Raw genomic sequence first — 13,486 nt, 5'->3', positions numbered from 1 at the left:
TCGACTCTTAATCCTTGTCTAAATTAATTTTCCCCCTCACATCCCCGCGCGAAGCGCGGAAGCTTTGACGTTTCATTAATTCATTAGAGAAAGAAGACGATTCGTTGTACCGTTCTCGAAAATTATCCTCATCTGAATTCAGTTCCCCCTCCCCATCCCCCGCGCGAAGCGCGGAAGCTTTCACGTTTCATTAAATCATTAGAGAAAGAAGACGATTCGTTGTACCGTTCTCGACTCTTAATCCTTGTCTAAATTCGGTTCTTCCCCCCCCCCTCCCGCACGAAGCGCGGAAGCTTTACAAGTTTCATTCAATTATTAGAGAAAGAAGAAGATTTGTTGTACCGCTCTCGAAAATAATTTAGTTTCCCCCCTCCCGCGCGAAGCGCGGAAGCTTTCACGTTTCATTAAATCATTAGCGAAAGAAGACGATTCGTTGTACCGTTATGACTTTTAATCCTTGTCAAAATTCAGTTTCCTCTCCCCCCCCCCCTCCCACGTGAAGCGCGGAAACTTTTACGTTTCATTAAATCATTAGCGAAAGAAGACGATTCGTTGTACACCGTTCTCGACTCTTAATCCTTGTTTAAATTCAGTTTTCCCCCTGCTTCAACGTTTCATTAAATTTTGAGAGAAAGAAGACGATTCGTTGTACCGTTCTCGAAAATTATCCTCATCTGAATTCAGTTCCCCCTCCCCTCCCCCGCGCGAAGCGCGGAAGCTTTCACGTTTCATTAAATCATTAGAGATAGAAGACGATTCGTTGTACCGTTCTCGACTCTTAATCCTTGTCTGAATTTCAAAAATGTTCTTTGTCTATTTCCTTTTCTTTCTACGTCCTCTTCCTTTTCACTCCTCTCTTTTTTTTTGGCCGGCGTTTATGGGGGGACCACCCCACCGCCCCCCTGGCAACGCGCCTGCGGTCAGATGAACATATGTTGATACCTTATCCGCCCCGGAAGCTCAGGGGTTTAAGGTTTTAATTTAGGGTCAGATTAGCATTCAGGGGTCCGCCTTCGGGCCCTAGGCGGGGTCCAGGGGGCAGAGCCCCGGAAGTTCAGGAGTTTTAGGCATTTAATTACGGTCAGATGAGCATTATTTTGATACCTAATTGTTACAGTAGCAGGTCAATAATTGGCTTGGGGTTCAGGGGAAGGAGCCCCGGAATCTCAAGGGTTTTAGGCACTCAATTACGGTCAGATGTGTATCAAGGGGCCCGCCTAAGGGCTCTTGGTTGGGTCCAGGGGGCAGAGCCCTCGGAAGCTCAGGAGTTTTAGGCGTTTAATTACGGTCAGATGAGCATTTTTGATACCTTATTATTTGTGACACTGGCAGGACAATATTTGGCGTGGAGTCCAGGGGGCAGAGCCCCCAGAAATCGGGGGTTTTAGGCAATGAATGACCGTCAGATGAGCATCTAAGGGCCCGCCTTAGGGTCCTAGGTGGAATCCAGGGGGCAGAGCCTTTGGAGTTTTAGGCATTTAATCATGGTCAGATGAGCATATTTTGATACCCCATTGTGACACATTGTGACATATGTGACACTGGCAGTTAACTTTTTTTTCTTTCTCGATCTCTTTCTTTCTATTTCTCTTTAATATACTTTTTCAAAGAAAGTGTGGGGGCTCGAGGATCCCGATCCCCGCCGCTCCGCGGGCCCTGATATGTAGGCATCTCAAGAAGCATTTTCTTGCCTGGCTGAAAATTTAGGAATTTGTCATTTTCCAACAAACGCATAAAGTGAGGAAAAATCTCGGAAAATTATCTCATTTCAGCATTATTTGTAAACCACCGTTATGGAATTAGAAAAAAACCACGTTTGAATTCTATTTCTCTAAACAAATCGTCGACGGTCAACGAACCATCGAATCGGTCCCTCCTCTGTGTTATATATATATGGACCATTTTGACTGATTCGTCAGTTCGTGTGACCGCCGACCAATCATTTATTTGTGACGTGTTGTATCCACATATGTAATAATGTAATTTACTTTTAAATGAAAAAAAAAGAGGAATAAGATGGTGGGTCTTAGTTTCGAAGATTTGTTTAAATTTCTATTTCTTTTAAAATAACCGGGTCTGGAGGAAAGACTACGCTCTATATCCATGTTATTCCACAGGAATAAGATGGTGGGTCTTAGTTTCGAAGATTTGTTTAAATTTCTATTTTTTTTTAAATAACCGAGTCTGAAGTAAAGACTACGCTCTAATCCCATGCTTTATTATCGGGTCTTAATTTGGAAGATGGAGGGGTCTTAGTTTAAAGTTTTTTTTTGTTTTTGTTTTGTATTGTTTTGTTTTTTGTTTTTTTAAATTTTGAATAACCGGGTCTGGAGGAACGACTACGCTCAATACTCATGTTCTTCCACAGGAATAAGATGATGGGGACTTAGTTTTGAAGATTTTTAAAAAGTTTTGAAATAACCGTGTCTGGAAGAAAAACTACGCTCTAAACCCATGCTTTATTACCGGGTCTTAGTTTGGACGATGGTGGGGTCTTAGTTTAATTTTTTTTTTTTTTTTTTTTTTTTTTTTTTTACTTTTGAATAACCGGGTCAGGAGAAAAGACTACGCTCGATTCTCATGTTATTCCACAGGAAAAGGATTATGGGGTCTTAGTTTTGAAGATTTTTTTTTTTTTTTTTAAATAACTGGGTCTGGAGTAAAGACTGCGCGCTATACCTATGCTTTATTACAGGGTTTTAGTTTTGAACAAAATGCGTACGCGCCTGCCATTAGTTGTCCGAGAAGCGGTAGTCGCATTTATTAGCTATCGTATGGAATGCGCCCAATCATCCGATTTTCCGCGCTCCAATTCGTTGCTATGCTCGTCACTGTTTGTAACCGTACAAAATAGACTTATGCTGATCGGTCAAACGGACTATGCCGGACGTGCAGCACATAGGTATATAGCCTTGCTGGTATTCAACTGACAAAGAACCAGGTAAATATTCGTTTTGTCCTATTAATATTATAAGTTTACCTCATTCACATTTGCCAACAGTGTTGTCATCAATATAGCTGTATCGGCGCTGGTGTCAGGAGGGGTGGGGTTATAAGCATACCAAACCCTGCGTTTGAACTTGCCTTCTATCCATCAGTCATTCCCATTTCTTTTAAAACAAAGAATATTCTTATTAAAATATGATACATTATACAGTGAATAGGTTTATATATAGAGCTAATTTTCAGCGTTGAACAGTTAAGTGTAGGCACTCATAGTTAATTTTGAATAGAACTTGCATTAGGGGAATTATCAAAGAAAACTACTTTTGATATAAGGGGAAAAGAGAAATCTCTTCTACATGTAGTTTAGGGTGACCTGTTTGTGTGCCTGTATTTTTATTTAGTATCGTCATCTGAAATCCATCACGCTTTAGCTTTCCATTATGCAAGTCCGTTCTTTTGTTGCTTTTTCTTTGTGTGTGTGCTTATTCTCATAGTGGGTTGGCATAGGGTAAAAGAAAATCTACTATCGTGACACGGCGGCCAAAAGAACCATTTTTGGTGTGAAGCTTCCTTATGGTTTAAAAAACGATTTTGTCCATTTAATACCAAACTCTCGTCAATATCAAGTATGATATGATATTTGATATTATTTATTTTGTCCACAATGTGGAAATATGCTTCCCACCAGCATTACAATAATACAAGAAACAGAGTACAATAGTATGAAACTTGCAAAACAATTAACCAAACAATTTCAAAGCAGAAACAAATCTCGTCCTTTCACAGAAATAATTTTACGACATCCACAATTGCTAAATTAGTTTTCTGATTAGATGATTACAAATATCTCTCCATTGCTTTTAACGGGCTATTCAATATAATGATCATTTATGTATTAAGCATTATGAGAACAAATTATGATTTCAAATGATTATGATCATTATTGCTATTGTTATAACTAATATCAACGCCATCGTTATTCGTCAAAATAGATAGATAACTGCAGTTATATCATTGTGATCGTATTAAAATCATACATCCATGAAATTGTATACTAACAAAAGTAAGCAACTCAAATGCTATCGTATAATCTCTTCACGAATTGGTTGAATAAAGTTTAGGCACTCATAGTTAATTTTGAATGTTCTAATAGAACTTGCATTAGGGGAACTATCAAAGAAACTACTTTTGATATGAAGGAAAAAAAAATCTTCCACATGTAGTGCAGGGCGACCCGTTTGTGTGCCTGTATTTTTGTTTAGTATCGTCATCTGAAATCCATCACGCTCAGCTTACCATAAATCAAGTCAACCCTACCGTTATTGTTGCTTCTTCTTTTTGTGTGTGCTTATAATGATTATAGACTCTAAATATTTCAATTGACTGTATTGAGTTGAGTTCATTGGTTTCACATGCAGATATATTACAGATAACAACAAAAAACATAAAAGACATATTGCTTCATAATTTTAAAAAAATGATTATAGTAATTGACAAGGTAATCAGACTACAAAGTTACATGTCATCACATTTGTTTGACAACTAATATCATTTAAAGGAAACACAGACAAAAGTACAAACTGTAAAATGTGCAGGAACCTATAGAAAAGCAAAGCTTGTAAAGAATAGGTTCTTGGGAGACTTGAAAAAAATGACAGGGACAGAAAATGTTTACTGTAGAGAGAAGTACAAAATTTAAATTAAGACGGCAGTAAAATATTGTTTGCGAGTTCAATAAAATGCAAAACGGAAAGAAAGGGGGGAAAGAAAAAGAAATACAGTAAGACGAAGAGGAGTAACGAGCCAATAAATAGCAGAGAATGCACCTATTTCCACCACATGTTTGCACCACATGAACGTTTACAAAAACCGAACACTAAAAATCATGAATTATTCATTCATTTCCTGTTAAAATTCACTGATGTCACACATTCCAAAGAACGCCTAAAATTGCAAATGAATTGTAAAATGAATTGTAAAATGGTACACGTTATAAGAAAAAAGAACATTATACATGAAATGTCTCATCATCATTATTGTTGTATGCATTCAACAAATGTAACTTGAGTTTATATTTAAATTGATGAATAGAAGAAGGGTGAAGTAAATCAGGATGAAGATTTTTCCAGAAAGATGGACCAGTATACACAATTGTTTTTTGAGAAAATGTAGTGCGCAAACGGGGGATGTGAAAATCATTCCTTTTCCTGGTAGGGTAAGAATTAATATCCAAGTTCTTAGTGAAAAGAGAGCACTAGAATCAGGCAATTCATTAGTTGAAAGTTAATACATGAAAATACCCAAATTATAAAGAAATGTATCCGACACATGTAAAAGGTTATTGTTGAAAAATGAGATGTTTGAATGTAACCGGGGGCATGTATTCTCTTCTCTATGAGAATAGAGTTTGGTACGAAGGACTGGCGGAAGCTGGCGAGTTATATAGCCTAGCTGGTATTCAACTGACTAAGTACCAGGTAAACATTCGTTTTGTCTTATTAATATTATACAAGTTTTCCTCTTTAACTTTTGCCAACAGTGTTGTCATCAATATAGCTGTATCGGCGCTGGTGTCAAGAGGGGTGGGGTTATAAGCATACCAAACCCTGTGTTTGAAGTTGCCTTCTATCCATCAGTCATTCACATTTCTTTTAAAACAAAGAATATTCTTATTAAAATATGATACATTATACAGTGAACAGGTCTTTATATACAGCTAATTTTCAGCGATGAACAGTTAAGTGTAGGCACTCATAGTTAATTTTGAATAGAACTTGCATTAGGGGAACTATCAAAGAAAACTACTTTTGATATAAGGGGAAAAGAGAAATCTCTTCTACATGTAGTTTAGGGTGACCTGTTTGTGTGCCTGTATTTTTATTTAGTATCGTCATCTGAATTCCATCACGCTTTAGCTTTCATTATGCAAATCCACCCTACCCGTTCTTTTGTTGCTTTTTCTTTGTGTGTGTGCTTGAGAAGAATTGTATTGTTGTCACTAATCTCAAATTGTCATGACCTTTCGGGGGTCATGCAGCTCCATTTTGTATCATGCAGGAATGTATAGCTTACCCTCCACTGGCCTAGGGGTCGTAGACAAATTTGTATTAACCTTTGATCTTGATTACTGGGATTGTCAAGAACGAATTCCTCACCCTTTATCAATAATTATCTGTATAGCGTTCAACTGTTTTGGATCCATCTGTTTTATTGTGGTTGACTGAAATTGTTTTGATGACCGGGAATTCATGTCAAAACCCTCTTTGCCACTTAATAATTGTACTCCGAATTGTCATGCTATCAAACAGTATGTCATAGTCTGCTTTAGCATGCATGAATATTTCTCATCTGCACAACGAATCTCTTTGATTTGCAAAACACCCGTATCAGTCACGCGATACGTATATGATGGGCTTATTAAAATGTAACAAATACATGGGCTTATCGTTCACATGTGTCTAACGTTTGGGCGTGGCTTCTCCGCGCCACGGCTGACCAATCTTCATGTTGGTCCGCAGTGGTGCTCTATCTCAGAAATACTCGACGCATGGGTGCGATGGGTCCATTGTTTGACCAGCCTAACTTTCTTATCAAAACTCAATTTATTTGTTTATTTTTATTTTTTTGGTTTTTGTATGTGACAATTATCATGATGGAAAATTCGATTGTCCAAATGGGTAAAGCATTTGAATCTTGAAAGAATTGTACAGTTGTCACTAATCCTAAATTGTCATGATTGTATTCCTTCCAGGGGACATGCAGTAGAACTTTGTATCATGCAGGAATGTATTCTTTACCCTCAAATGGGCTTGAGACAAGTATTCGTTATCCTTTGATTTTGACGACTGGTATTATCAAGACCGAAGTCCTCACTCTTTATCAATCATTATTATCTGTATAGCATTCAACTGTTTTGAGTCTATCTGTTATATTGTAATTGACGAAACTTTTTTCTTTTTTATGATAAGCGGAAATGTCAAAACCCTCTTTGCCATTTAATATTATTGTACTCCGAATTGTCATAACAGTTATCAAGTATGTACAAACGAGCCTGTCTTAGCATGCATGTATCTTTCTAATCACCTGTGTCAATCAAAAATACATTCGCAATTTCGTGTGCTTATAACCTTAACAAATACATGGACTTATCGCTTACGCGTGTCTGACGTATAGGAACAGGGCGTGGCTTCTCCGCGCCACGGTTAACCGATCTTCACATCGGCCCGCTGTGGCGCTCTATCACAAACATACTCGACGCATAGAGCGATGGGTCCATTGTTTGAGCAGCCTTACTTTCATTTCGAATCTGCATTTATGTTTTGGTGTGTTTTACTGTTTTGTGACCAATAATAATGGAAAAAAACATTTGAATCTTGAAGGAATTGTACTTTTTCACTAATGCTAAATTGTCACGGTTCTATACATTCGGGTGTCATGCATGCAGCTCCATTTTGTATCATGAAGGAATGTATATAGCTTACCCTCCACTGGGCTGGAAGCTTGAGACAAGTTTTTATTGACCTTTGATCTTGATTACTGGGATTATTAAGACCGAACTCCTCACTCTTTATCAATAATTATTATCTGTATAGCATTCCAAAAATTTGAGTCTATCTGTTATATTGTAATTGACTGAACTTTTTTTTTGTTTTTTGAGCGGGAATGTCAAAACCCTCTTTGCCATTTAATATTATTGTACTCCGAAATGACGTTATTGCTATTAAGCATCATCTCAGAGTCTGCTTTAACATGCATACATTTTTCTCCTCCGCACAACAAATCTCTTTGTTTTGCAAAACTCCTGTGTCAATCACAAAATCCATTGTTATAGACTGAACTAGTTTTGATGAGCGGGAATGTCAAATCCCTCTTTGCCATTTAATAATCGTACTCCGATTTGTCATTATTTGTTATCAAGCATTTTGTTTCTTCCCAGCCCCTCTATTTTGCGTGTCAAAAACACACCCTTTACTCGGGCGGTCGGGCTCCGCTCTGTTGCTCCTAAGCAATTATTGTAACTGTGACCAAGATGGGTCTTATTGTATTTTTATTTGTGTTATATTTTGAAGTTACCCGCACACTTGCACTTCGTACACACACAAACGCACCAGCATCACACATGCAGTTGTTCATCCTCTAAATTTTCGGTACTTTACATAATACGTATCGTTAAATGAATTCGCACGCGCACACTCCCGATATTCTTGTCGACGATATAAACGAGAGCAAATACTACACACCCCAAGAATTCAAAAATTCATTTTCTTACAAACCAGACAATATTTCACTTTTACATATAAACTCCAGAAGTCTGAACAAAAATTTCGAATACGTTGAAAACCTTTTACACTCTTTAAATAATTTTCCATTTTCCGTCATTGGAATAAGTGAGACATGGTTACATCAGAATTCTCCTGATATGTTCAATTTGCCTAATTATAAGTTGATTAGGGCGGACCGCAAAGGAAGAAGAGGTGGCGGTGTTGCGTTTTATATTACACAAAACATAAACTTTAAAATCCGTTCAGATATTAAACTAACACAAGCTGAATCTTTATTTATCGAAATTAATAACTCAAATGCCAAAAATGTCATCATAGGTTTGATTTATAGACCCCCTGATTCTAATTGTGATTTATTCTGTGACGAACTGGATTTTTATCTTCATAAAATAGGGGATGAAAATAAACACAATTTTATCCTTGGTGACTTTAATATCAACTTCTCACCCTCATCTGATAACAGTAACTCAACCAATTGTATGCAGTTGATGCATTCATACGGCTTTTTTTCGATTATTAATCAACCCACCAGAATAAATCCACATTCATCAACTCAGATTGACAATATTTTTTCAAACGTACATAACAACAAAACCATCGGTGGAATATTGTGTTCTGAAGTGTCGGATCACCTACCCATATTTTTAACTTGTGAATGCAAACTATCTGGCCGTAAATCATTTGATGAGCTTATATATCGCAAAGAATCCAAACGTAATATAGAATTGCTGAAACAGGATTTATTTTTCGAGGGATGGGCTGAGGTATATAGTGTAAATGATGTCAATACTGCATATAAACATTTTAGTAACAAATTGCAATATTATTATGAAAAGAATATTCCTTTAGGGAAAATGAGTAATAAGCGAAATAAACCCAGGAATCCTTGGATAACTAAAGGTTTATTGAAATCAATACAAACACGCAATCGCCTCTACAAATTACATTTACACAATCCAACTGACAATAACCTAAACACATATAAAATTTATCGAAACAAATTAACAAAACTTATCCGTACATCCCGTAGATTGCATTTTTCTAATAAAATAAAAAAGGCCAGTTCAAACACAACTGCAACTTGGAAAATTATCAAAGAGGTAATGGGAAAAAAAACGAATCCCCCACCCACGGATAATATCACATTAAATGGCACTAAAATACATGATCCTAGTCTTCATGCAAATTCATTTAACTCATTTTTTACGAATATCGGCCCTGAACTCGCCAGCAAAATTAATAGAACTCACGCACACTTTAAAGACTATCTTTCCAATCAAAACCAAGAGTCTCTCTTTTTAAATCCGACAAATCCTAGCGAAATTATTAACATTACCCAATCTCTTAACAACTCAAAATCGCACGGTTTTGATAAAATAAGTATGTCTCTCCTAAAAGAAATAATGTATCCACTTGCAAAGCCTTTAACTCACATATTTAATCACTCGTTATCGCAAGGTGTTTTCCCTGATCTATTAAAACTAGCTAAAGTCAACCCCATTCTCAAAAAAGATGATCCTCACGAAATTAGTAACTATCGTCCAATTTCCCTACTCCCAAGTATATCTAAAGTCTTAGAAAAGATCGTTCATAATAGGCTACACAAATTTATCACTCAACACAAAATACTCAATTCAAATCAATATGGCTTCAGAAAAAATTACTCAACTGACTTAGCATTAATTCAAATTTATGACAAAATTACAAGTGCCATAGCTAACAAAGAGCATGTTATAGGTATATTCTGTGACTTGAGTAAAGCATTTGATACGCTCAATCACGCTATTCTACTCTCCAAACTCAGTCATTACGGAATTCGGGGTCAGCCACTCTTATGGTTTAAAGATTATTTAACAAACAGAAGACAATATGTTACATTTAATAGTTATGATTCTGATCCTCTTTTAATTCAATGCGGTGTTCCTCAAGGCTCCATCTTAGGTCCACTGTTATTTCTTCTTTATGTAAATGATATTATCAATACATCCCCCCTTCTTTCTTTTATCTTATTTGCCGATGATACAAATATCTTTTATTCCCATAAAGACCTTAATTCGTTAAACAATACTTTGAATTATGAAATTAACAAAGTATCAGATTGGTTTAAATCCAATAAACTTTCACTTAATACAAAAAAGACTCATTTCATGTATTTTAAACATCATTCTCATAATACAGAAACACCTATATATATTAAAATCGATGGTATGCTACTAGAGAAGAAAACTAATTCCAAGTTTTTGGGTGTTCTTATAGATGAAACCTTGACTTGGAATGATCATTTACACCAAGTTACAATGTGCATTTCCAAAAGTATTGGAATAATCTCCAAGTTAAAGTTTCTTCTACCCCATGCAACCTTATTCCTACTATATAATTCGCTAGTTCTCCCGTATATAACATATTGTAATAGTGTATGGGCAAATTGTGGTTCGACAAAAATCAATTCTATTTTCAAACTGCAAAAGAAAGCCATACGTATTTGTACAGGTTCGCATTTCTTAGCTCACACTGATCGTTTATTCTATAAACTTAAAACACTAAAAAATTTCGATCTGAACACTACTCAAGTAGCAGTTATTATGTTTAAGTACATTAATAATCTGCTTCCACCATCCTTTGATAACATGTTTAGGTTTAATAATTCCATTCATTCATACTCTACTCGCATATCTGGAAACTTCCATCTTACAAACCCCAAATTATCAATAACACACAAATCTGTTAGACATTCTGGCCCGGACATTTGGAATGATTTACCCGACAACATAAAGTCTTGTTCAACCATCTACTCCTTAAAAGCTACACTTAAACGACAAATAATACAATCATATGCTCCCCCTCTCTAAATTAGTATAACAAAGCCGTGACTTATTTATTCTTTATCATGCAACTGCTCACTGCACCTGCACTTGCACCGCACCCTCTTGGTCACTCAGTTTTTCGAAGAGAGTTATGTCGCCAATTCTTTTTACGAGGCCGCCATCCATCTCCAGCCTAACCGCTCACGATGGTGGTCTCCTGCGTTCCAAATTACCTCTCTAATTTATTGAAAATATTTCATATTTCTTATGTTATTGTATGCTTCGTACATGTTTATCGAATGATATAATTGAACATGATTTTTCATTTAATTACTTTTGTAAACATTGTATTCATTGTATTTGTTATTGTTCGAAATTTTGTACTTTGACTTTGAATTTGTATATTTTTGAACGCAGAAATAAAATCAATCAAACAAACAAACAAACAATGATTATGACCTCTGAATATTTCAATTGACTGTATTTGAGGGAACCTGGGTCGCTCATTCTCATAGTGGGTTGGCATAGGGTAAAAGAAAATCTACTATCGTGACACGGCGGCCAAAAGAACCATTTTTGGTGTGAAGCTTCCTTATGGTTTATAAAACGATTTTGTCCATTTAATACCAAACTCTCGTCAATGTCAAGTACGATATGATATTTGATATCATTTATTTCGTCCACAATGTGGAAATATACTTCCCACCAGCATTACAATAATACAAGAAACAGAGTACAAGTATATGAAACATGCAAAACAATTAACCAAACAATTTCAAAGCAGAAACAAATCTCGTCCTTTCACAGAAATAATTTTACGATATCCAAAATTGCTAAACTAGTTTTCTGATTAGATGATTACAAATATCTCACCACTGCTTTTAACGGGCTATTCACTATAATCATCATTTATGTATTAAGCTTTATGAGAACAAATGATTTATGATTTCAAATGATTATGATCATTATTGCTATTGTTATAACTAATATCAACGCCATCGTTATTCGTCAAAATAGATAGATAACTGCAGTTATATCATTGTGATCGTATTAAAATCATACATCCACGAATGTATACTAACAAAAGTAAGCAACTCAAATGCTATCGTATAATCTCTTCACGAATTGGTTGAATATGATAATAGAGTTTGGTACAAAGGATTGGCGGAAGCGTGCTCGGTTTGTGCGTGGGACGTTTAGTCGAATTCCAGAACGGTTGAAAGAATACTGGGTGTTGAGAGGGTAAATTTGATCTTTCATGATTTTATTTGTTTTGGCCATGACTTTTTGTTCGAACATATTTTGAGACATGTCAAAAATCTACTTACGATTGTCCAGGGATTAATTTTTCCGTAAATAAATCGTAAATAGCTCGTAACAATCAGTAAGTATCGTTAACCGCTCGCTACAACACGTAACAATCCGTAAACTGCTCGCAAGAAACCGTAAATGACTCGTAACAATTTTTGTAACGATATATTTCGGTTAGTTTACAATTTGTTTACGGATCATTTAAGGATCATTTACGGATTATTAACGGATTATTACGAGTGCTCACGTGATGTTTACGATTTCATTCGGGTCGTGTTACGATGGCTTTACAGATTGTTATGAGTTATTGCGAGCACTTTACGTGTAGCTACGAGTACTTTACGAAAATATACGTATACTTTACGACATTCCTACTTATTGTTTACGTTTTGGGGGAAAGGTATAAAAGCTTCAAATTTGAACACTTCATTTTCAGTTGTTATATTTTGGTTAAAAACCGTAAGGACTCGTAAATACTCGTAACTAACTCATAACTATTCGTAACGACACGTCAACAGGTCTTTACTAACATGTAAGTTCCTCGTATTTATCCGTAACAACTCGTAACACATCGTGGAATTCTAGTGTAAATTTATCGTAATAATTCGTATTAATCCGTAACAAACCGTAAATAGCTCGTAATAACTTGTAACAACTCTTAAATCGACCGTAAAAGTGGCCAAAACGTAAGGATCCGTGAAAGATCCGTGAAGTTGTGCGATCCGTAAGGACTCGTAAGAAAAATCCGTGTATGTGAAGGGGGTATAAGGATACCAGCGAGTTATTTACGGATGCTTGCCATTGACTACGAGTTGGCGATACGTAACGACTCGTTAGAAAAATATGTGTATGTGACGGGGGTATAAGGATACCAGCGAGTTATTTACGGATGCTTGCGATTGACTACGAGTTGGCGATACGTAAGGACTCGTAAGAAAAATCCGTGTATGCCTTTTCCTTTTTTGTGAATGTCATACATTCTTTAGACCTAATGATGGCCCTGAAATTGTTTCTGTTGCCTGAAGAAAAGGGAAAAGAGTGTGGAATGTCAATTAGTTGTATAATCACAATTTATACTATTATTTTCTGAATTAATCATTGGCACACGCAGATTTAGTTCATGATTTGTCTATTACTTTAGGG

General features: G+C 36.1%; 1 protein-coding gene across 2 annotated transcripts in view; it reads left to right on the top strand.

Annotated features, from left to right (window-relative positions):
- The first annotated feature begins 2,677 nt into the window (after positions 1-2,677).
- LOC105441943 (MFS-type transporter SLC18B1-like) overlaps positions 2,678-13,486 on the top strand; it is a 60,098-nt gene continuing 49,289 nt past the window's right edge. Inside the window, exon 1 of one of the 2 annotated variants that reach the window (XM_030988087.1) lies at positions 2,678-2,941. The gene's annotated coding sequence lies outside the window, so the exon portion shown is untranslated. The remainder of the gene's footprint in view (positions 2,942-13,486) is intronic. The other variant, XM_030988086.1, reaches the window with a different exon arrangement.

The sequence above is a fragment of the Strongylocentrotus purpuratus genome, unplaced genomic scaffold, assembly GCF_000002235.5.
Source record: "Strongylocentrotus purpuratus isolate Spur 01 unplaced genomic scaffold, Spur_5.0 spur5_scaffold_17, whole genome shotgun sequence".
Lineage (NCBI taxonomy): Eukaryota > Metazoa > Echinodermata > Echinoidea > Camarodonta > Strongylocentrotidae > Strongylocentrotus > Strongylocentrotus purpuratus.
This window is presented reverse-complemented; position numbering and strand designations above follow the sequence as displayed.